General features: G+C 45.7%; 1 long non-coding RNA gene and 3 other non-coding genes across 4 annotated transcripts; all 4 read right to left on the bottom strand.

The window, feature by feature from the left end:
* Positions 1 to 3,340: 3,340 nt before the first annotated feature.
* On the bottom strand, positions 3,341 to 8,268 carry LOC146020515 (uncharacterized). Its single transcript, XR_014450802.1, has 4 exons — positions 8,072 to 8,268; positions 5,091 to 5,216; positions 4,236 to 4,289; positions 3,341 to 3,975 (listed from the first exon to the last, which is right to left on the bottom strand). It is a non-coding gene; the product is annotated as an uncharacterized LOC146020515 (long non-coding RNA).
* LOC146025496 (small nucleolar RNA SNORD89) lies at positions 4,047 to 4,158 on the bottom strand. The gene has a single exon (XR_014454158.1). It is a non-coding gene; the product is annotated as a small nucleolar RNA SNORD89 (small nucleolar RNA).
* On the bottom strand, positions 4,860 to 4,973 carry LOC146025499 (small nucleolar RNA SNORD89). The gene has a single exon (XR_014454161.1). It is a non-coding gene; the product is annotated as a small nucleolar RNA SNORD89 (small nucleolar RNA).
* Positions 8,269 to 23,638: 15,370 nt separating the features above from the next.
* On the bottom strand, positions 23,639 to 23,757 carry LOC146024505 (5S ribosomal RNA). Its single transcript, XR_014453883.1, has one exon. It is a non-coding gene; the product is annotated as a 5S ribosomal RNA (ribosomal RNA).
* Between the last annotated feature and the right edge of the window lie 1,474 nt (positions 23,758 to 25,231).

The following is a 25,231-nucleotide window of genomic DNA, read 5'->3' on the forward strand; positions in this document are numbered from 1 at the left end:
AGCCCCGCGAGGGGACGCGGATACCTTCACAGTTATACGCGTCCCCTCGCGGACTTCACAGGTGTCCGTGGCGACGCCGACACCTGTGAAGCCCGCGAAGGGACGCGTTTGCCTGTGAAGGTATCCGCGTCCCCTCGCGGGGCTCGCTGCGCTCGCCACGCTTCGGGCTCGGTGGCTCGCTGCGCTCGCCACACTATTCTATTCTCAACTCCACGCCGACGTGGATAGTAGGGCATGAAAAGGTCGGAGGACGCGGGCTCGCTGCGCTCGCCACGCTTCGGGTTGGCGTGGATCGTGGGGTGGCGTAAAAAAATTGGGGTGACATTTAAGGGTTAATTGGGTCTATTTGGGCTCTGTAGCCCATTTAACATTGATTCCTATGGGAAAATCGCGGGCATTGAGGCATTTAACATTAAAATCGCGATCAATTAGGCTTTTTAACATTGTTCCCTATGGGAAAATCGCGGTGATCGCGGGTACACGATTTTGATGTACCCGCGATGCCCGCGATTTTTTACCCCCGACGCCCGCGATTCTGATCGCAGGCGCCGTTCTAGGTAAAGAGTACCCATCATTGTCATTGTATTATGTTCTTGACCTGCGTATTACAATACCATGAAGAAAGTCAACCAAATCAGCAGGATTTCAAACTTTGAAGATCATATCTGTCACAATACAAGTTAGATAGTGTGGCACTTAAGAGCATCATTGACCATATCACATGGAGTCACAGTATTCAAATAACCTAGCTCTCATCTATAGATATTAGTGTATGTAGCCATAGGGAATACATTAGACATTGCATGGCCCTAACTGTGCAGAGTTTGTATATCATTCTCGTGCTTGCGTGGGTTTCCTCCCACAATCCAAAAATATACTGGCATGTTAATTGGCCATACATACAATATTGGTTGAAGTTTCCAACTCTATTTTACACCTTTATGTTGTATTAAAATTCAAGACATACACAGTATCTAGTGTAGTTCCCAAACTGTGTGCCTAGGCACCCTGGGGTGCCTCAGGACACTTGCAGGGGTGCCTTGGGTTGGTGGACCAGGATCAATTCATATTATATATAGTCAATTACCAGGCAAAACCAGTGTGTGTGGCTGCCAATCATTTTATAAGTGGACAAATAGAAGCAAAACCTGTCCCTCACCAGATAACTGACAAATACAATGTACTTAATTTTATATTTTGTTTCTGAATTTCACGATAAGCATTTGCCCTAGGGGTGCCTTGAAAACATTTTGATGCTCTAGGGTACCATGATTCAAAAAAGTTTGGGAACCACTAATCTAGGGTAAAAGTTCCTTTCTGAGATAAGTGGTGTCATGGTTTTTTTTTTTTTTCATCACATATAATGATTGAGAGACTAACATTGGTTCACATCTTTCCAGCTGTAGTGCCTGGACTCTCACCTAGTGTCATTTTTTAGGTTTGTGACTCCTGTTGGACAGAGGCACATTACAGCACTCGATAGCATCAAAACTCTTTCAATGCACCCCAGAGCCAAAAGTTTCATTCAGAATCAAATTTTACAGTCAGTAAATTGTGTTTCTAGGTCATCCTTATGGTCAGTTATAGAGAGGATTATGATTAATTTCTCATTTTTCACAAATGTTATGATTGATGACCAACAGCATTGGTTTCACCTTTTACAATGACCATGATTATTAATTTGTACCCGACCACTAACCCCAGGATACCTAAGCACACAGTTGGGAAATCATTGATAGACAATGGGCGGTATTCAATGTGAATACCTGCGAGGTGCAGCGAATCCTTTTTTGGATTCGCTGCACATTCGCCACGTTCCGGAGCCGGCGGGCTCCAGTATTCAACGAGTCAGGGGCAGCGAGCCCCTGACTGGCGAATATGAGCTCCTGCGGCGATTGCCGCAGGGAGCCTGAGGACGGTGCCAGGCAGAGAGATGGTAGTCTCTCTGCCTAGCCCAGACCTTTGTGGGGGGTTAGGTGGGCTCCCCAGGTGCCAGTCAGCACAGGCTGCCCCCCCGGGGGTGCCAGCAGCGGAGCTTATATTCACTACACACGATCGTAATGATCGTGCAGTGAATATAGGAATATGTAATGAGCGGCTCGGCTCCGGCACCCCCTGCTGGCTGCTGTGTTAAAAAAAAAAAATTATTTTTAAAATTAAATATATATTCATGTGCTTACAGCACATGAATAAAAATAGCATACCCCTCCTCAGAATAAAATTCCTGATTTTTTGACACCAAATATAAAAAACAAAACACTTTATTTTAAAAGTTCACATTCCACTTCGCCATAAAAAGATAGCGATTGCTACTCGGTGAATCATGGCGAAAAAATGTATTCGCCATGTGGTCATTGAATAGGGTGATTCACCGTTTTTGTCAGAAATTCGCCAAACAGCACAAATTCGCCATAAAAACCTGGCGAATCAGGCTCATTGAATACCGCCCAATGAGTCCAATGTGCAAACCCTACAATGCTGTAACTGTTCCCAAAGGTCAATGCCCTGCACTTTTACACAATATAAAAACGGTCACCCTACAATTTAAGGACATGTCCTTATAGAGAATTGACTCACAGCATCATCATGGCCACACCTTGCTGCCCAGTTATGGGGCCTACACACACACGCAGGGCTATTTCAGGCTATTTTCTGAGCAATATTACTTAATCCTTTGAATGGCAAGTGAATTTGTCAAAATTGCCAAGCAGACATTTGTATTCATCATAATGACCTTTAGGGGGAAATTTACAACATGTATTCTACTTCACATGTGATGTTGCTATGGGCAACCAATCAGAATTTAATTATTTAGCACCCTCTAGAACAGGCATTCCCAACCACGGTCCTCAAGGCACACCAACAGTGCAGGTTTTAGTAATATCCAGGCTTCAGCACAGATGGTTTAATCAGAATCACTCAGGTACTAATTAAGTCACCTGTGCTCAAGCCTGGATATCTACAAAACCTGCACTGTTGGTGTGCCTGGAGGACCGTGGATGGGAATGCCTGCTCTAGAAGATGGTAGACCAGATCTGATTGGTTGCCCATAGCAACATCACATGTGAACTACAATACACATCTTAGTAGATTTCCCCTGTAATGACTTTGAAATCCCCTGTAATGACTTTGAAAAGACAATCATTTTTTTTACAATTTTCAACAAATGTGAACACCGGCATTTAACAGATATTTTGCACATCCCTCACAGATGTTGACACTCAAATGGTTAATGTAGCTAGATCACTAAGAAAACGCTTCAAAACCAAACGACTAAATAAACATACAATACGGATTATACTAGTGAACACTTAACTAAAAAACAAAAAACCCAAACGCATTAAGCGAAGAAATCTGAAATAGTTTATTGTAGTGCTGATCAGTGGGCACATTAATGCAATTAAATTGATGCACCATCCAGGCTTGAATGCTGTGAGTGGGCCCAATGACACATGTGGTGGCAAACAGAAGTGTGGGAACATTCATATTTGTTGACCTTAACCAAGTTGGTCGGACAAGTTTAGCAGCTTTAAGAGACTAAACCAAATGCTTTTATCATGACAAGAGTAATAACCAATAGGTGTTATTAACAATTAAATCACCCCAAAAGTGTGTGCATTTATTTATTTCTGCATTAGTATCTATAGATATAGAGACATCTATGGTGGTCTGGGGCCATGGCAGAATTAGGTTCATGTCAGTATCATATCAGTCAGATAAGTGTAAGCACCATTTATGGATTGTCATTGTAAGGGGGGTTATGCAGATGTAGTGAAGCCAGACGTAGTCCTACACAACAGGAATATGGATGTCACTTCCCATGGAATAAGGATAAGAATTCCCGCACATGCAGTTGGTGAATATTTTTGCAGGCAGGTTCTCCAAGTCGGGCTGTGCTGCAGAAAAGTCGTCCATGATAGATCCATGTACTTGCAGCATCTAGGTCACACTGGAATCCACATCACTGTACCTTATCTAGGGGAATGGAGAAGATGTTAGATCCTATTGCAGCAATGAATAGCTACAGAGTGAAACAAAGTGATCAAGCTGAGGTCAGTTGAATTTTCGCTTCAAGGATTTTTTTCATTATGCCACCCATAGAGAGCAAACTGCTAAGGGGACACTGTAATTCGGCCTTTTCTGTCATCATTCCTCAGCCATTCTAAGGCTAAACCCACAAATACTAGTCAGGGACTCCATTTTGTCATCTGGGGGCTGATAGAAAATGCTCTTACCGGCAGACTGCTTCACAACAGGTCAATGATGTTTAAACATGTGTCCAGCATCACCTGATAAAAAAAAAAAAAAAAAAAAGTTATGGTGCAAAGTATTAGAAAACATGGCTATGCTTCTCAAGAGATGTATGCGGTCATTAGGGTCTAGGTCATTAGGTAGACCTGGAAAAAACAAAACCCTCCTGTTGACCTACTGCCTGTCGACTACTATTGATTGACCTAATAACTGTCAACCAACAATCCATACCCTTAAGAGAAAGGGTCAGTCTATAACTATACAGGAGTCCAGAGGTTCACAATGGTCCTCAATAAAACTGACCACCCAGGTTTTAAGTAGAACCAAAAATCATGTTAGAGTCAATCTGTGCTCAGCCATGATACCTTTAATATCTGCACTGTAGGTGCCTTGATCAGTTTGAGAACCAATGCAGTAGTCAGAACTACAAGTCTCACAATGGCAGGGTGGTGGTAGAGCTGCACACATGGAGACCTCCATATTTTATACTGCGACTAGAAATACAAGTGAGCTACTAGTTGTATATTTATAAGGACTACATAAAGTTGGCAGTCATGGAGGCTGGGTGAGGAACTATTACGTCACATCGGAGAACAAGCCTGGAGACTGCAAAGGTCAGTTATGTTTTCGCTTCAAGGGGATTTGTCATTGAACCTCCCTGTAGAGAGTAAACTGCTTAGGGAGACACTGCAATTCGGCCTTTTCTGTCATCATTCCAGAGCAGGCTCCAGGTTCTCCACAATTTAAAGCCTTTGAGTAAACCTAGTGCTATGAAAGCATGGCGTTTTATAGTTCAAACAATTCATTAACAAGGGATTGTAATATAAGAGTTCACTTACAGTACATTTAGTGTTCCACATTATCCACAGCAACATCTTCCAAGGAGTAGAGGCCTGTTGTCACAGTGTTGCCATTTTAAAGACATGCAGACATCTCAGGGCAGGCAATTACAATCACAATAGGGGCTGTAACAAACAAAAACAAAAAAAAGTCACAAGTGATAGTAGAAAAATCTAAATACCAAAGTACATCTGAAATCTGGTGTTTTCTTATAAAGATTAGAAATACACATTTACATACATTTGATTATTTCTTTGCAATGTTATAGCCAGAAAATACCTTCAACTCGTTAAGATAATTTTACTGAAGACTACGCTAGATGTAGTGAAGTAGAGTATTTTCATGTACAGTAAGTGTTCACTCCAGGTGCTAGGCAGGCCCCCCCCAACAATGATGTCGGCATCCCAGGATTGCTAAATTCATGGTGCCCTCTTTCCCTCTCCACCCATCTTTGATCCTGGAGGGACCACTAAACTGTTATGCTTCAATGCTCACATACATTATAAAGACTCACATTACCAAATACAGAAAGTTACCATTCAAATATTGTATTGCATGAGCATATGTGGAATATAGAGAATATAGATTGTAATCACCACTGGGGCAGGGAGGGACTGATGTGAATGTTCAAATAGTCTCTGTAGTATATGTATGCGCTATATAAAATAACTTAACAAAAGTACAAATCAGCTTTAATCTGCACTGGAGTGGCCTGCCGCATCTCCACTCCAGGCTTCTTAGGATACAAAAAGCCAGCACATGTGATTTATGCCCCTTTCAGATCGCACTTAAAAACCGGTATATTGCCGATTTTTAACTGTTTTAAAATGGTAATCTGTGCGGTCTGAAAGGTGCAGAATCACTTTACCGTTTTACAAAAACAGTTTTTGTAAAATGGTTAAAATGGAGGGTCCTACCCGTTTCAGACCCGGTATTTTGACATCAAAATCGGGTCTGAAACGGTATTTCAGCGCAGTGAATTTGATGAGCACTCATTAAATATTCATAGCACTGGAGCCGCCGCCCCCCCCCCCCCCCCCCAAAAAAAAACAACGCATGCAGTATACACTGCTGTACTACGCAGTATCATCAGAGGGAAGCCCTGGATGAATCCCCCGGCACTCTGCTGCTGCTGTGTCCTCACCAGGGTTCTCCGTTTGTGCATCAGTGATGACCTGGGGGCGGACAGCAGGAGCACACAGCTGCAGCTTGCAGGAGGCGAGCTACCAACAGTTCACATTTTCCAGATAACCTAGCTGCTGCACTCATTAATCACTGACATTTTAAAAGATCCACAGGTGGAGCTAATTAGCTCACTTGTGATTCTGTGAGGAGACCTGCAAAACATGCACTGTTGGTAGCTCACTAGGACTAGGGTTGGCTACCCCAGGTTTAAGAGATGCGGTGTGAAAGGGGTTTTACCTGGCAGACCCATTTTTGGAAACGTTTCCAAATACAGGGTCAAAGCCAGTTATGCGGTCTGTAAGCAGCATAATCCTGGCTTTGACCAGGTATTTTAAAAAGTTTCTAAAAACGGGTCTGCCAGCTATAACACTACAAATGGATTGGCTCTGAAACGGGTAGGACACTGCTTTCAACCCATTTTGGATTACAGGTATTTTAAAAATGGTAAATTCTCTCTGGACCTTTCACATTACAGCTAGAAAAGTTTTAAAGCCATTTAAAAAAAAAAAAAAAAAAAAAAAAAAAAAAAAAAAAAGGCAATTTACCGTGTTTTAGCTGTAATGTGAAAGGGGTGTTTACGGTTTTAAAACTATGAAAAAAAAAATATGGCAAAATAACGGGTAAGTGCGGTCTGAAAGAGGCATAACACAATACTAGCCCATGAGAACCTTTATTATAAGATATAATTATTCAGATATCCCCACAATACTATAACAATGCTGCTGGCATTCACAGATCTATGCATCTCAGTTTGTACTATTGTTGCGAGCACATGGATCTGGGGGAAGGTAATGGGGAGGAGCCATATGATGGCAGCCATATTTGTTTCTCAAATATACACTCAAAAAACACCAGGGCAAACATGAAACATTGCTTTAGTTTATAACAAAAAGCCAATTTAACAGGTCAGTGCTGTTAGTATGGTAATGACCTTGTTGAACCAGTTTGAACACTATGGGTATTGTGAATTAAGATGTCCACACTAGAAAGAACTGCGATCATAAGGCGTGTGCATAAATTAGGCTTGTATAAAGATTTCCCTTAAGATCCCATGTGCGCTCCTATGGATCTTCAGCTAAATAGTCTGATCTTTTAAGCATGTAAGATCAGAAGATTAAGCAAAAAAATCCACTGGAGCACGCATCCTAACGATTTCGGCAGATTATCTGTAAAAATCGTCCAATTTTTTAAGCATGAAATCAGCAAAAAAAATTGTTCTAGTGTGTGGGCGTCTGGTACAATGAAAGTGATTGATAAGAATGTACTGTAGATGTGGCCATACATTAGTTCACGTTGGCCCTTTTCTAAAGAAATCAGGCCAATAAAATCATGTGAAGTGTCACATTGTATGTAATTTACTAATCATTCTGGTCGGATGCGTGGCCCCACGCACATCAAATCGAAATAGGAAATTGCGAATGCTGCAATAGCAGTTTATCATACACCAGGAGCGGTGCATAGGATCAGATAAATTAAGTTGCAGTCATTGTATATGATCAAAACTTAGCCACCGATACCTCGGCCTAGCGTACGGGGGACTTAAGAGTGCATAATGTACTGGACATTATAGAGAGTGTATTAGGCACTCGCCCCATAAGCGAGAGGCCGCATCCGTGTAGGCCCAGGGAATAATGTATTATGCTATATCGTTCACGGGAATATGGTGACTAGCGTAACTAAACACACACCTGGGCACCGCACAGACAGAAGCAGCAGGAACATACACACGATGCCAGGCGGGGCCAGTAGCAGCACGCCCGTGGTTTATCAGCAGCCCATGGAACGGTTACATTACCTTCTCCCCGCAGCTCCTAGTCTTCACCGGGTAACAAACACTCTAACTCCTTCGCCAGAAGAAGGAGCCCCGTCCGCCGCTGTAGCCTGCCAGCACCGAGCACCCGCCATGCTGCTCTCAGTCTCATTTCCGCAGAGTCCTCAGTCCACGCACCACAGTGAATCCGACCGAAGCCGCGCGCTGCTACTTGTACTGTAGGCTCCTCCGCCTCAGCCTAGCTCATTCGCTCTTACTCATCACATGACCACAGCCCTGAAGCCTCACGGGAAATGTAGTGTATCAGAAGCTTTTTTGTTTGTTTGTTTCTTCCAAGCTTTCTGTTCATCTATTTTGGTTCAGGCTTATTTTTAAACCAAGGAAAAAAGGCGTACACTGCGCTAAAATCTAGTAAACAATTTGTTTCAATATTCTATAGAGTGTGCAATTATGGTGCCACAAATATATTAGTGGCACCATAATTGCACTCTATTGAATATTGGGTACTTGTGAGTTATCCGGGCTGCGGATTTTTTCATCGCGCCCGAAAAATCGCGGGCATCGCGTCGGTCGCGGCCATGCCGCGATTTCCCATAGACAGTAATGTTAAAAGACGCGATGGACCCGATTTCCCATAGACAGCAATGTTAAAATTATTACAGTAATGTTAAATGATGTGCAAAATAAAATGACAATGTGAAATGGGTCAATATGGCCATTTCACATTGGATATGTTTTAAAAAAAAATGTTTCATGGCCCCGTTAACGCCACCCCGCTATTGACGCCAACCCGAAGCGCAGCGAGCCCACGAGGGGCGGCGGTACGCATCCTCCGACCTTTTCATACCCCTACTATCCACGTCGGCGTGGAGTTGAGAATAGAAAGTGTGGCGAGTGCAGCGAGCCACCGAGCCCGAAGCGTGGCGAGCCCCGCGAGGGGACGCGGACACCTGTGAAGCCCGCGAGGGGACGCGTATACCTGTGAAGGTATCCCCTGCGCTCGCCACGCTTCGGGCTCACTTTCTATTCTAAACTCCACGCCGACGTGGATAGTAGGGGTATGAACAGGTCGGAGGACGCGTACCGCCGCCGCTCGCCACGCTTCGGGTTGGCGTCAATAGCGGGGTGGCGTTAACGGTGGTGGGGGGCCATGAAACTTTTTTTTTTAAAACATATCCAATGTGAAATGGCCATATTGGCCCATTTCACATTGTCATTTTATTTTGCACATCATTTAACATACATTTAACATGGGAAATCGGGTCCAGTAATTTTAACATTACTGTCTATGGGAAATAGCGGGCATCGCGTCGGTCGAGTCCCCTTATAACGGCCGCGACCGACGCGATGCCCGCGATTTGGGGGTAAATCGCGGGCATCGCGTCGGTCGGGTGTCCTTAAGTTAACTAAACTTAAGGACAAAATCGGCAGCCCGGCTAATTCACATGTACCGAATATTGAAACAAATTGTTTACTAGATTTTAGCGCAGTGTACACCCTTTTTCCTTGTTTATTATTTACCTGACAGGACTGGTGCACCAAACTGAAAATGCTGTAAAAACCCAGTTTTCGGTGTTTTTAACACATTTTAATATGCAGCAAAGCCCCACCGCCGGGGCTTCACTGCGGGGGGTTACGCCAGTTCTAGATGGCGTAACCCCATGGAAGCCTATGGGCTTCCCTTCGCACCCCCCGCCGATCAGCGCCGCACCCCCCTCACCTGTGTCCGGGCAGCCTCCTGCTGTGCTGCCCGGACCAGTGACCTCCTCCTCCCTGCACCTCTTCTGAGTGCAGGGAGGAGGAAACGGAGCACCCACACAGCGGGTAAGGGTGCAGGCAGGGAGGGGGGAGCCGCTGTACCTCACCGGCCTTCGCCTTGGCTTTAATAATCGCATATGCAATTATTAACAATGCGAATGCCGGCGATGTACAGCAGGGGTTATTAGTGAATCCCGCCTATATCAGTACACCGCAGCTTGACAAAGCAGCTCAGTTTTTTTTTGCGCCCATACCTGATGTACTTGTTATCACTACCACCCACTCCACTTATTATTAAATCAGGAGAATCGATGATGGAGAACGTGTAATAAATAAATAAAAATGTTTTCTACCCACAGCACACTAACTGTGTGTGTGGAATACATACCCTCCAACTGTACCGATTAAGCCGGTACAGTACCGTTTTTTAACGGACTGTACCGGCTAAAAATAAATGTACCGAATGTACCGTTTTTCGCTGATACCGGGGGCACCTCTGATTCCGCCCATTCCCAGTGCTGCCTTGCGGTCCCGGCAGCCAGCGTGCTTCGTCAGCACGCAGCCCATGCACCGGCTTCCGCACTCAGGGGCTGTCTGTAAACTAAAGTAAGCCCGGCACATGCGCGTTGTAAATTTCTGTCCACCGGAGGCAGTGCTATCTGAGGGCCAGGAACATGTCAGGGAATGGTGAGTAATACTCACCAATTTGCATATGTCCTTATGGCATGGCCAGCGTGACAGGGTTCAAGCCCTCTGGTAACCTGTACATGCCTGTCTGTCCATCACCACAGACCTGCAGCGCCGAGAGACTGGAGACACTAGCAGGAGGTACTGTGAGTTATCAACCCTGAAGCGGTGACTTAGATTCCATGCATGCAGCTTGCCAGTGGAAATTGTGTTTCATGTAGTGGTAACCAGCCCACTCCTGGTATATATATATATATATTCCCCCCCCCCCCCCCCCCCACACACATTTGTGATCTATTACTGCACCTCCGGGTGCAGAATTGGGTCACCTTCAACACCTACTAATGTCTGAACCCATACTGTGTCCAATGACTCAGGACTCATGCTGCACATGTGCAGTCCTGATCTGGGAACTGGTACCAAGCATGGACACTTTGCTGAGCGCCACTAATGTGTTGTGACCTGAAATTAGGCCCACGGTGCCAGGAAATGTATCAGTGCCTTACCTGCAAAGCAAAGGTTAACAAATTTGTGTCCAGAAATGCTAGGAAGCATTTTTAAATTGTTACCATGGTAACTCATTTAGTTGCATTACATACCAAGGTAAAAGGTGTCATACAGCCAATTCATTGTTGAATCGGCAGCCCGGTGGCACCCTCTACCCCGGTGCAGAGATAAGCCAACGCCGGTGAAATGTAAAAAAAACAACAACAAAAAATCCACAGCTCTCAAATTCCTGTGTACATTACACCTGGCGCAGCAGACAGAAAAAGCTTTTAAATAGATGTCCAGAACTTTACTCAAATTGTAAAAAATGGGAGTTATGGTAAAACCTACCTTCAGTTAACTCCCTTTCTTTGAGGTTCCTGGACCACAGGGTTAACATCGGGGGTTGTAGGTGGATGCAGAAGACAAGGGCACCAATCTCCAAAGCGTCAGGCCGGTTTCACACACTCCGGGTCCTGCCGGACGGTGAACTCTCGCACGGCCAGGGAGCCGTGCCGCACTCAGTACTTTATCATGGAGGGGATGGCCACAGCCCGGCAGCCGTCCCTTCCAGTGGCGGGATCCGGCTGCAGCCGTGCGGCCGGGCCGTGGCCGTCCCGTGTGAATGGACACAATAGTGTCCATTCACAACTAATGTGTGCGGCACGGCTCCCTGGCCGTGCGGAATTTCACCGTCCGGCAGGAGCCGGAGTGTGTGAAACCGGCCTCAGGCATCCCATCATACCTGGCTCCTCTCCCCTTAACCCAGCCTCCATGGATGGGTCACTCATACCCCTTTTCCACTTGCAAAAATATCCTGGGTTTTTGCACATGAACGCGCATCAACCCGGGTTTTAGCTCAGTGTGAAAGGGTCTTGAAAGAATATCTCGGGATTTCTACCCAGGTCCTGACCTGGGTAGATTCCAGAATCGACCCGGGATGCGATCAGTGTGAATGGTCCCGTACCCGGGATCAGGTACATGGGACTTTAAAAAAGCTGCTGATTGGAGCTTTCTTGGGCTCACAAATGCTGATGCCCTGGAGTCCTTTTCTAATGACATGCATATGTATTTGCAAGGATTTCCCGGGATCAGTGTGAATGGGGCTGTCCTGGGTTGATCCCAGGTCTGAGTGCAGTGTGAAAGGGTACATTCCCGGGTAGTGTCCTGGGAAGCATCCGGGAACACATTCCTGGTATGACCCGGCTCTGCAAGTGGAAAAGGGGTATCAGTTTGGTTAGCAAGACCCAGCAGGAAGTAGAGATCGAAAGAAGACAGAAAATGGACACATTCATACAAAGAAGAAAAGGACCGGTGATTAAGGTCACAGATGCACCCAATATATTCGGTGCGTCAGGGAGGGCACCCTGTGGTCCCAGGAACTTTGAAGAAAGGGAGTTATAGTTAACTCCCCTTTTCTTCTTAAGGCTTCATGGGTCCCATAGGTTTAACATAAGGGATGTCCAAAATCCGTATAATTAAGGTCAGGATGACACCTGAGGGGCCAAAAGAACCCGACCGACCAAAAGTAGCATCTTGGGAAGCGATTGTGTCAAAGGCATTAAACTTCAGGAACATATGGACCGAGGACCACGTTGCAATCTTGCAGAACTGTTCAGCAGAAACGCCACATCATTCAGCCCAGGAGGGACACTCAAACCTGGTTGAGTGAGCAGAAATCCAAGTAGGATATGGTAGGTCAGCCTGCTCATATGCTTGAGCAATGACCAGTCTGTTTGTGACTACCCAATTTTTTTGTGTGCAAGATATACAACACAAAAAGGGAATCAGAACGTCTGATAGTCTTACATAGAGCACGCACCACATCCAAAGATTTCTCTTCGGGAGTCAGTTTTGAGGAATTAAATGCCGGCACCACAATTTCCTGATTAATGAGGAACTTGGATACTACTTTCAACAAATAGGAATGTTTCATACGCAGAACAACCCTGTCCTAGTGAAACACCAAGAATGGTGAGCCGCAGGACAGAGCCCCCAAATCTGATACTCTTCTGGCAGAAGCTATAGCCCTTTCAAATCCACAGACGATAACGGCTCAAATGGGGAAAGTAAGGGCCGCAAGTACCACAGAAAGTGCCACGACGTCTAAGCCAACCAATCCAGATCTGGATGTAAGCAAGGGCCTGGACTGAAAAGATCCTGTAGCAAGGGCAGCCAAAACGGTGGAGACACAGACAGACGTAGAATATCTGCAAACTAATGCCTCCTGGCCCATCAGTACTAGACTTCCCCGTCTTGTTTCAGTTTTCGCAGTACTCGTGGAAGAAGAGACACTGGAGGAAAGGCATATGGAAGATAAAATTTCCATGGCATGGACAGCGCGCCTGTGAACGCCGCTCGAGGATCTCTGGACCCAAACAGTACCACCTTGTGGTTGTGGCACGGCACCATGAGATCCACATCTCGTTTGCCCCATCACTTGGCAATCAAAAGGAATACTTTGGGATGCAGAGACCATTCCCCGATGTGTATGTCCTGACGGCTTAGAAAGTTCGCCTCCGATTCTAAAACTCCTGGAAGTGCTGAAATGGCTGGTGTATGACATTTGGCCCACTGAAGGATCTTGGAGACTTCCCTCATGGCCTTTATGCCTTGGTGATTTATGTACCCCAGTACATATTTTGTAGAGGCATTGTCCGCTCGGACCAGGCAGGTCTGCCCTGCAGCAGACCCTGTGACAACTGTAGAGCATTGAAGACTGCTCACAGTTCCAATATGTTGATCGACAGTTTGGATTCCGCTAGAGTCCACCTTCCTTGCAAGGACTAGAATTCTAAGAATGCATTGTGGAATCCAATAGGGCCATCCCACTGTGAGATGACGAGAGAGAGAGAGAGAGAGAGAGAGAGAGAGAGAGAGAGAGAGAGATTATGTACTTATCGGGTGCACCTATTAGGTCCTTAAATGAAACAAAATTTAACCTTTATTAGATAATTACTTAAAACTAAGCGAAATATGACAAACACACATGTAACATTTATATGTGAATACAAGGTAAGGATAGGTGTGTTTATTTAAAATCGGTGGCCTACTCATATCGCACTGGTATAATCTGACAGGTTTGTCTCAGAATCCACGTGTGTGTATATGCACCAGAAAATAAATTGTAGGGTTGGTACCGTGTCTCTGTGTTTTTATTACTCAGGTAAGAAGTTGTGCCTACAGCCATGCAGCATGTTAGTTTGTGTGTAAATCGTCAGATCACCTCCAGGTTATAGTTCCCGTGAGATGATATATATATTCTCCTGGGAGATCTATACCACTGGGGTTAGGTCAAAATTGCATCAGTCGACTCTGTGTCGTCTTAAATGGTCATCTTGGCATTTAGGTGAATGCAGAGCAGTCTGTGCAACGTTTCTCATGTGTGGGTTTTAATAGTTTCTTATCTGTGTATTGGCTCTTGGGCCTCTGCAGATAAATGTGTTAAAGCCCAAACGATAGTTATTGGCACAATCAAAACACCTTAGCACTGTCACCTTGAGATTTAGGTGGGTTGATAAATTACTGTGTCTGGTATTAGAGATATACAGTCATGTGTTGACTACCACAGTCGACACGCTGTGTGCTGGCCCAATGGCCTGTTGGTTGGGGGTGTTTTGTACGTAAAAAAGCCAATACGTGTAGTCAGACACCTTGCTGCAGCATGGTATTAATCCTTAATTCAGAGTAACTGACACCTATATGTGTCTTTGTCCGAATACAGAGTTTATTAGTGGTGTGTCAACTGCCACTGTCGACATAAAGATATTACCTCTAATGAGGTGGCATATATTTCTCTAAGGCAGCATCCCACTTCTAGTTGATGAACAATGATTATAATATAAGTTTTGCAAAAGGGTTTGCTGTCTAAGTCATTCAGCAAGTTAATGGAGTTGCGAGTGCAGAAGGGCAATTGTTAGTCTATCTCAAAAGACACCTTTATTGCAACATTGTATTATACATCGACATACATACACATATTTTCACTTAGATACACTGTAGTGATATGCTTCTGATGCATATATAGAGAGTGGGCTGCGGATGGCCCTGGTGTTGCCGCTGCCTGAGGCTTAACTTAATCAAATGGGTAGACTAAAATGCTGTCTACCGATGTTGACACTGGTATTCAACACATGGTGCTTTAATATTCAAAGATCCCTGCGGCATACACTGTACTGAGACTGAGATTACAGAGGGTCTTATGACAAATCTAACAGCTCTATGGCTGTACACTAGAACCACTGTGTCTTCAGTGATATGGGGGGATACGTGGTGAAGCTTAAGCGTGACACGATCTCATAGAGTGTCTGATGTTAAGCTATTAGTCAAGTTACCGCTGCTGCCCTTCTACAGGGTATGGGATCAGCAGTCGGTGCATGACATGACTGAGCTTAATGTAACCTGTGGGTAAAAGTACAGAAATAAAAATGCAGTGCTATGTAATGGCGAACGAGTAGGCACCACCGCTAGCCGGCGCGCGCTTCGCCTCCAGCTTTTTCAAGGCCAACCCGACTCTTGAACCGGATGCTCCTTAAATACCCTGTTGCCGTGGGCGTGCAGGGCGGATGGTCCGTTCGTTTTGGTGATTGGCAGTAGTGTTCCCCTATCAGCAGATTCCTGCTTGATGGGGGCGGGAAGTCTGCCCGCAGCTTTGATTGACAGCAATATTTCCAAACATTGGATCGTAGCTGAGTAAGCATCTTGTCTATTGGATGCATATTGCGTTTATGGCAGTTTGTCACAGTCCAGGGCAGTTGTCCATAGGTGTGATTTCTCACGGTCATATCCTAAATCTTTATATCAATTATATGTTGTCTCAGCGTATATCTTTAATGGAGCAATGCAGTCTCCAGTGGATATGTTCATATGACAGAGAATGGTAATTTATGAGTTTTATGCATACCTGCCTGGCGTTGCGAGTAATCTTCTGTATCTCCTATCTATACAGTCGGGCAAAAAAGTATTTAGTCAGCCACCAATTGTGCAAGTTCTCCCACTTAAAAAGATGAGAGAGGCCTGTAATTTTCATCATAGGTATACCTCAACTATGAGAGACAAAATGAGGAAAAAAAATCAATCCAGAAAATGACATTGTCTGATTTTTAAAGAATTTATTTGCAAATTATGGTGGAAAATAAGTATTTGGTCAAAAACAAACAAGCAAGATTTCTTGCTCTCACAGACCTGTAACTTCTTCTGTAAGAGGCTCCTCTGTCCTCCACTCGTTACCTGTATTAATGACACCTGTTTGAACTCTTTATCTATATAAAAGACACCTGTCCAACACTTCAAACAGTCACACTCCAAACTCCACTATGGCCAAGAGCAAAGAGCTGTCAAAGGACACCAGAAACAAAATTGTAGACCTGCACCAGGCTGGGAAGACTGAATCTGCAATAGGTAAGCAGCTTGGTGTGAAGAAATCAACTGTGGGAGCAATTATTAGGAAATGGAAGGCATACAAGACCACTGATAGTCTCCCTCGATCTGGGGCTCCCCGCAAGATCTCACCCCGTGGGGTCAAAATGATCACAAGAACGGTGATCAAAAATCCCAGAACCACACGGGGGGACCTAATGAATGACCTGCTGAGAGCTGGGACCAAAGTAACAAAGGCTACCATCAGTAACACACTACGCCGCCAGGGACTCAAATCCTGCAGTGCCAGACGTGTCCCCCTGCTAAAGGCAGTACATGTGCAGGCCCGTCTGAAGTTTGCTAGAGAGCATTTGGATGATCCAGAAGAGGATTGGGAGAATGTCATATGGTCAGATGAAATCAAAATAGAACTTTTTGGTAACAACTCTACTCGTCGTGTTTGGAGGAGAAAGAATGCTGAGTTGCATCCAAAGAACACCATACCTACTGTAAAGCATGGGGGTGGAAACATCATGCTTTGGGGCTGTTTTTCTGCAAAGGGAACAGGACGACTGCTCCGTGTAAAGGAAAGAATGAATGGGGCCATGTATCGTCAGATTTTGAGTGAAAACCTCCTTCCATCAGCAAGGGCATTGAAGATGAAACGTGGCTGGGTCTTTCAGCATGACAACGATCCCAAACACACTGCCCGGGTAACAAAGGAGTGGCTTCGTAAGAAGCATTTCAAGGTCCTGGAGTGGCCGAGCCAGTCTCCAGATCTCAACCCCATAGAAAATCTTTGGAGGGAGTTGAAAGTCCGTGTTGCCCAGCGACAGCCCCAAAACATCACTGCTCTAGAGGAGATCTGCATGGAGGAATGGGCCAAAATACCAGCAACAGTTTGTGAAAACCTTGTGAAGACTTACAGAAAACGTTTGACCTCTGTCATTGCCAACAAAGGGTATATAACAAAGTACTGAGATGAACTTTTGTTATTGACCAAATACTTATTTTCCACCATAATTTGCAAATAAATTCTTTAAAAATCAGACAATGTCATTTTCTGGATTTTTTTTCCTCATTTTGTCTCTCATAGTTGAGGTATACCTATGATGAAAATTACAGGCCTCTCTCATCTTTTTAAGTGGGAGAACTTGCACAATTGGTGGCTGACTAAATACTTTTTTGCCCGACTGTATGTGCACACATATATATATGTAACAGTGATGGGGTAAAGATATCTCATGAATAGCGCTATATATATCTCATATATAGCTATATAGTCTCATTGAGCCACCAGGTCAAGGATGAACGCACCATTATTGTGAGCCACATTCTGCGAGACCTGGGATGTTGAGGCCAATCATCCCATCTGGTCTGAATCAGTCTTTGCAGAGGGCAAGAATGGAAACTGTGCCCACTCGACCATGTCAAATCATCAGGTCGAGAACCTGCATAGCATGATGAAATGTGACCCTGGGAGGTTGAAGAAACTGGCCAATGCTGTCATGCAGCAGCCCACACTTGTCCAGAGGCAGAAATAGACTTTGAACCCCGGTGTGTAGCAGGGCTCCCAGATGTAACATCCGTGTGTTTGGTATCAGAACAGACTTCTTCCAGTTTATCAGCCATCCATGTCTGAAGGTATACCATGGTGGTCTGAAGAAGACTGAGAAGCACCTCCCGCGAACTGGCTAGTAGCAGGAGATGCTCCAGGTAGGGAATCACTCTGATGCCCTGACGTCGCAAAGAGGCAGTCATGACTTCCATTATTTTTGTGAAAATTCTGGGTGCCGTGGCCAACCCAAGCATCTATCAGTAATGTCCTTAAGGGACGTTGCTGACATGACAGGCAAAACCGAGGGTTTGACTAGGCAAGTCAAATGTGAATCCACCGGCGGAGAACTCTCCCACAGTAAAATCCTCAACCGGGATCGTTTTTAGGAACCAGTAATTCCCTTCTCCTCATACACCTAGTTCCAGGTGAACAATAGTGATCAGAATATATACAGTAGAAACAGCAGTATAGTAAATTTTGCACATTCAATAACATACACACAGCAGATATTAAAGTACAATAACAAGTACAATCGACTATATAGCACTGTATCTTCTTCACAGTATGCTAGTAGCAGGGTAGGATAGAGAGTGCAGTAAAACCTGTCAGCAGGAGACGGTTGTATAGGAGACTGAGCACAGCGATCCTGGAGAACCTGTAAAGTGTTTCTAAAGATGGCCTCCACCATCTTGGAGAGGAAGGATAGTGTGGGAATACAGCTTGTAGGCGGAAGCACAGCAGTGAACTGGCGCATAAAGCCAGTGGGAGGGACTGCAGGCAGGTGCTGCCTCCCCTTATGCTGGACCTTCACTAACTGGAATTAATCTACTGCCTGCACTCCCCACCCTGGTGGTCTAGTGTAATCCCTCCCTCGGAGGGGCAGTGTCCACACCAGCGCTGTGGACTGTCTCCCAAGTGCCACAGTAATGGACAGTGATTTAAACACTCTCCGGAGAGAGCATTTACCCTCCCTGAAGTGTCAGCCACGCTGTCCTAGAATTGCAGTGCTAGTCACTGGGCTCTCCTCCGTCCACTCTGCCTGGTGTAGCCGGATTGGTCTGGAGATCATGAACAAGGTTAACTATTTTAACCCTGTAGGACCCAAGAACCATGAAGAAAAAGACAACTGCTAAAAAAAAAATGGGCACACTTAACAACACGATGTAACTCCTTGTCAATCACACTTCTGTGAAATCAAACTGTCTACTTAGGAAGCAACACTGATTGACAATCAATTCCACATGCTGTTGTGCAAATGGAATAGATAACAGGTGGAAATTATAGGCAATTAGCAAGACACAGACCACTTCTCGGCTCCCATGCTTTCTGGCTGATGTTTTGGTCACTTTTGAAAGCTGGCGGCGCTTTCACTCTAGTGGTAGCATGAGACGGAGTCTACAACCCACACAAGTGGCTCAGGTAATGCAGCTCATCCAGGATTGCACATCAATGCAAGCTGTGGCAAGGTTTGCCGTGTCTGTCAGCGTAGTGTCCAGAGCATGGAGGCGCTACCAGGAGACAAGCCAGTACATCAGGAGACGTGGAGGAGGCCGTAATAGAGCAACAACCCAGCAGCAGGACCGCTACCTCCGCTTTTGTGCAAGGAGGAACAAAGGGAGCACTGCCAGAGCCCTGCAAAATGACCTCCAGCAGGCCACAAAAGTGCATGTGTCTACTCAAACAGTCAGAAACAGACTCCATGAGGGTGGTATGAAGGCCCGACATCCACAGGTGGCGGTTGTGCTTACAGGTTGCAGGACGTTTGGCATTTGCCAGAGAACACCAAGATTGGCAAATTCACCACTGGGGTCCTGTGCTCTTCACAGATGAAAGCAGGTTCACACTGAGCACGCGAGTCTGGAGACGCCAAGGAGAACGTTCTGCTGCCTGCAACATCCTCCAGCATTACTGGTTTGGCAGTGGGTCAGTAATAGTGTGGGGTGGCCGCACAGCCTTCATGTGCGCACCAGAGGTAGCCTGATTGCCATTAAGTACAGAGATGAGATCCCCAGACCCCTTGCGAGACCATATACTGGTATGGTTGGCCCTTGGTTCCTCCTAGACAATGCTAGACCTCATGTGGCTGGAGTGTGTCTGCAGTTCCTGCAAGATGAAGGCATTGATGCTATGGACTGGCCCGCCTGTTCTCCAGACCTTAATCCAATTGAGCACATCTGGTACATCATGTCTCGCTCCATCCACCAACGCCAAGTTGCACCAGACTGTCCAGGAGTTGGCGGATGCTTTAGTCCAGTCTGGGAGGAGATTAGGAGACCATCCGCTATCTCATCAGGAGTATGCCCAGGCGTTGTAGGGAGGTCATACAGGCACGTAGAGGCCACACACACACCTACCTGAGCCTAATTTTAACTTGTTTTAAAAAGGACATGACATCAAAGTTGGATCAGCCTGTAGTGTTTTTCCACTTTAATTTTGAGTGTGACTCCAAATCCAGACCTCCATGGGTTAATACATTTTATTTCCATTGATAATTTTTGCATGATTTTTTTGTCAGCACTATGTAAAGAACAAAGTATTTAATAAGAATATTTAATTCATTCAGATCTAGGATGTGTTATGTTAGTGTTCCCTTTATTTTTTTGAGCAGTGTATTTGTGAGTTTATTTTTTGGAACAAATATGAGCCAGTCCAGTGGTTACCTCGGGCTCTTGCAGGTGGTCCAGGCCCAATTCAGATTTTTGGTCAATGTAATAAACAAATCCACTGGTGATGGCTTTCAGTCATAAGGGGACAAACAAAAGTGATTACTATCCCTCACCACATAACTGAAACTAAGGAAACCTATAGACAACTTATTTAATGTAATCTTTCTTCTGAATATGAAACATTTAGCCTAGGGGTGCTGTGTTTGTGTTTCAAAAAGTCTTGGAACCCCCCGTGTTAACCCTTTGAGTGCCAACATGGCTGTGAGCGATCTTCAAAATATCCTCTGAAAATACTAGCATCACTGGCCAAAGTTACGACCTTTCAGCACACAAAGGCGTAACAAAAACTGAGATTTATGTCTTACCTGTTAAATCTCTTTCTTCGAGGACGTCAGGGGCCACAGGGATTACATTGGGTAGAGAGTGAGGTCACGACCTTTCCAGCACCAGAAAGGATAAAACTTCTGGACTGCCCAGAGACAGCCCTGGCTCCTCCCTCCTCTACCCCGCCTCCTAGGCTAGCTTACTTTCAGTTTTTCCCAAAGCCAGGCAGGAGAAAAGATAGAAGGAAGAGAAACCCATACAGTAACACATTCAACCAATATATGTGTGTGTGGTTGCTCAACAGAGGAACCATAACTGTGACATGTATAAGTACCTCAACAAAGGAACTTTTGGTACTCTTTACTTAGAAGGGCGCCCATCTCGGGCATCTCGGGGATTGAATGCACTAAAAAATCTGGTGCAATCAACCGACGAGATGCCCGAGATTTCCCATAGGGAACAATGTTAAATGTCTCAATTGACCCGATTTTCCTGTTCAATGCCTCAATTGACCCAATTTTTCCATAGGAAACAATGTTAAATGGGCCACAGAGGCCAAATAGGCACCCTGAAGTGAATAATGGCCACCCGAATTGTTAACGCCACCCCACGATCAACGTCAACCCGAAGCGTGGCGAGCGCAGCGAGCCCGCGAGGGGCGGCGGTACGCGTCCTACGACCTTTTCATACCCCCACTATCCACGTCGGCGTGGAGTTGTGAATAGAAAGTGTGGCGAGCGCAGCGAGCCCCGCGAGGGGACGCGGATACCTTCACAGGTATCCGCGTCCCCTCGCGGGCTTCACAGCTGTCCGCGTACCCTCGCGGGGCTCGCTGCGCTCGCCACGCTTCGGGCTCGGTGGCTCGCTGCGCTCGCCACACTTTCTATTCTCAACTCCACGCCGACGTGGATAGTGGGGGTATGAAAAGGTCGTAGGACGCGTACCGCTGCGCTCGCCACGCATCGGGTTGACGTTGATCGTGGGGTGGCGTTAACAATTCGGGTGGCCATTATACACTTCAGGGTGCCTATTTGGCCTCTGTGGCCCATTTAACATTGTTTCCTATGGAAAAATCGGGTCAATTGAGGCATTGAACAGGAAAATTGGGTCAATTGAGACATTTAACATTGTTCCCTATGGGAAATCTCGGGCATCTCGTCGGTTGATCGCACCCGATTTTTTAGTGCATTCAATCCCCGAGATGCCCGAGATTTTTTACTAACGATCCCCACGATCAAAATCGTGGGCGCCCTTCTAAGTAAAGAGTACCCTTTTAACTAAGTTCACTCAACGGAGGAACTATGAACTTCAATACCATGAAGCAGGCGCGGCAGGGAGGGATCCCTGTGGCCCCTGACGTCCTCGAAGAAAGAGATTTAACAGGTAAGACATAAATCTCAGTTTCTTCTGCGGCAGACGTCAGGGGCCAGAGAGATTACATTGGGATGTCCTAAAGCAGCCACCTAAGGGTGGGGACGCGCCTGTACCGCGGCCAGTATATTCTGGCCGAATGCCGAGTTCTGAGAGGCAAACATAACAAACGCTAAAAAGCGTAAGAAATCGTTGGCAGACGACCAAGTTGCCGCCTTGCCAAGTTGCTCTGCCATTGCACCACCTGTAAAAGCCCGAAACACACCCACAGATGTAGTGGAATGAGCCCGTACCCCTGCAAGAACAGGGAGTGAGGTGAACAAGGAATCCTGATGAGAAACGACCGCAGATATCGGCTGGCAATAGTCTGCATGGTAGCAGACCAGCCCCTCTTAAGAATTCTCTAGTGGATAAAGAGAGAGTCAGATGGCCAAAGTATTACAGCGTGATGTACATAGACGTGCAAAGCACAGACCACCTCCAGTTGATTGCTGCCTAGGAGAGACCGCCGGCCTACAAAGGGCAGGGATCACTATCTCCTGGATGACCTGAAATTCAGGAACCACCTTGTGAGGTGTAAAGTAATGTTTCAAAGAATCCGTTCTATGAGAATGAAAGACTATGAAAGGCGATTGACCTGACAAAGCCTGCCGGGCAGACACCCAGCAGCAACGGTCAACAGGAAAACCGTTGTCTCAGTTAGCCTGTAAAGAGCCCTAAAGGGCCTAAAGAATCAGAGAAAGATTTTATCAAACCACCATGTTTGTAACAACCAGAGGTTGGATCTGCAGGACCCCCTGCCAGAATGAGCAGAGATCGTACCACAAAGCTCATAGGCTGTGGAATACAAAGGAGAGAGCCGAGCCCTGTTCCTTTAAAGAAAACAGGCGGAGGCCAGCCCCCACTACTTCTACCGAAAGGACAAAACCCTAGACAAATGGTAAATTCTGGGATTGAATTATAAGGTTGTCTTAACAACCCTGTGAGCAGTTCTGGCCCCAGAGGCAGACAGATAAGAGAGACCCCTAACAGGGTTCACAGATCCGAGAACCAGATTCTCCTGGATTAAGGTGCCCCCACCTCCACTTTTAATGTACAAATTATTTGAGGAGGAGCAAAAATGGGGAAAAGCCTACCTCCGAACGAATAGCCACTGGACTGACATAACAGAGCGTGGACTCTGTAAGCTGCAGGGTCTCGAGACCTGGACACATACAGGGTGACCTGGTAAATGTGACGCAAAGCCATCAATCCACCATTGGTCCACCCCAATGGCCTACCAACCACAGGAACACCTCCGAAGGGAGGGTCCATCTGCCGGTACAGTTTTGCCAACAAGGCCGGGATCTTGCGCTGCACCCATTGGAAGAAGCGGGAGGCCTAAGCCTACAGCACCTGGTATTCCCAGACGGTCTCCTATCCAAGTACTAACCAGGCCTGACCCTGCTTGGCTTCCAAGATCAGACGAGATCAGGTGTGTTCAGGGTGGTGTGGCCGTAGGCTCATAGCCGGCCCACTCAGAGTGTCACCCTAGTGGTTGATAACAAACCACCCTTTTTGCATCACCCGACTGGACCTGCACAGGGTGACCTAGAAACCAAGGTTCTACCTTGCAGAAATCCCACAGGACTGTCTTTTTCACTTAGGTTTCAAGGTTTCAAGACAGAAGCATCTTTTCCATAATAGCATTATCCAGTCTATGCCTTAAGATGTACTGTTGCGTGTATAAAACACGGATTTACCAAAAGGATCAGTTTTGGTTATAATGTATGTGTATGTAGATACATTAGAAAACAAACAAACAGGAAACTATATCGAACCGCTGTTTGAATGTAAGAAGCGAGAATGCTGGCCCAGCACCGCTATATATATCCACATATATATATTGTGTATGTACATGTATATATACACATGTACATACACAAATGCCTACAAGCATAAACATATGCATTCATGTACCCCTATACAATAGGTCGTACAGATTAAGAGGCAACATATTGGTATATAGCATATGGTGGCGCTGAAATGAACAAGGCCGTCAACATTGGCAACCAGTAAAACTTCTACCAAAGTGAGATTGCGTCCCTGAAGGGATGCATAGTCAAGGCCATATTAGCTTTTAATTATAAAAGCTACAGCCAGTGTTACTCCGCTAACATAACTTAAAGGAGAACCATAAGAAATGACAAACCGAATTGTTTGTGGGAGAAAACGGAAGTACCTGGAGTAATCCCACGCAATTACGGGGAGAATATACATAAACTCCACACAGTTAGGGTAATGGCATTGTTTGAATGGAGCCCATGTTATCTACAACAGCTGGTGTTCCCATGTGATCTCAAACGAGATTGGGCATATCCAGTGTGGTATGGTATGAATATAGATTGACATCAGTGCCGTGAGGTAGTAATGTTAACCATTACACAGTTCGTACTGCACCTCCACAGCTGCATCTCCCAAAAATGCTACCCCGCTGGGGTGCAAGGCTACTAGAGGCCTGGAGGAACACTAAGTCAAATTATCTCAAATGTGCAATCTGCATGTTACATGCATGTGATCCTAATGTAAATCCGACTACATAGTCAGATCCCACACTGGATTGTATTGTGCGTACACACCACAACCAGCTCTATATGTGACAGTGCAATGTTACAACTTCCAATGCCCAGGAATACCGAAGGTTATCCTGTGGAGAAATTACACTTCAGAGTCCACCGTTGGTGACGTTTGCCATAGTGCCCTGTCAGAACATGAAATAACCCCTGGTATTGTGGGGACTGAATCCTTATAGCCGTGCGCTTTGTCTACTTAAGAGACGGGAGCGTTGCTGATAGAGCTATTGCTCTATTAGGGTAAAACAGGCCTGGACTATGTTCCGACAGGGTTTAAAAGTTAGCAGAGGTGTCTTACACTAAGTGTCTGGACCAGAACTGTAATGGCTGCACACACTGTGATTTCTAATTGACTTGCTATGGA

Source organism: Crinia signifera, chromosome 7 (genome assembly GCF_055691185.1).
Source record: "Crinia signifera chromosome 7, ASM5569118v1, whole genome shotgun sequence".
Taxonomy (NCBI): Eukaryota; Metazoa; Chordata; class Amphibia; order Anura; family Myobatrachidae; genus Crinia; species Crinia signifera.